This window comes from Condylura cristata, unplaced genomic scaffold (genome assembly GCF_000260355.1).
Source record: "Condylura cristata isolate star-nosed mole 26May11 unplaced genomic scaffold, ConCri1.0 scaffold00067, whole genome shotgun sequence".
NCBI lineage: Eukaryota > Metazoa > Chordata > Mammalia > Eulipotyphla > Talpidae > Condylura > Condylura cristata.
This window is the reverse complement of record NW_004567168.1, coordinates 11,519-12,069: the sequence shown is the minus strand read 5'-3', so window position 1 is coordinate 12,069 and position 551 is coordinate 11,519.

Sequence of the window (551 nt, the reverse complement as noted above, 5' to 3'; positions counted from 1 at the left end):
GACTGTCATGGAGCAGCGATGACCCTGAGTGTTCCCTGGAAACCCCAGGACACAGAGAGTGAGAATGGGGTGAGTGTGGGTTATCCAGGCTCCACTCCACAGAGACGGTGAAAGGAGACATGAAGTTGTAACAGTGGCCCCCACAGATAGGGGGATCCACATTCCCTCCCCATCCTAAAGAGGAGTAGATTTGGGCTGGAGCAGCAGCCTGGAGGGAAAAAGGAAGCAGCAGGGTTTCAGATAACTGTGACCATTCCACTTTGATACTAAATTAAAGATACCCAGGTGGGAGTTTCTGGAGGGTTATTGGCCAAGGGAACCTGTGATAATACCATGGAATATCTCCCACTGCATTTCCGTAGCCCTCTTTTGCCTATTGGCTGGAACTTGAGGTACAGTATGATTTTCTTTTTAGGTAATGCATTGTTTCAGAAAAGATCTTTAGTGTTACACTGCAATCAAATGATCAGAATGTGTTTTATTTTATTTATTTTATTTTATAACAGTTTATTTTACATTTTTTTTCCATCTCAATTGTAATCCCCGCGGGT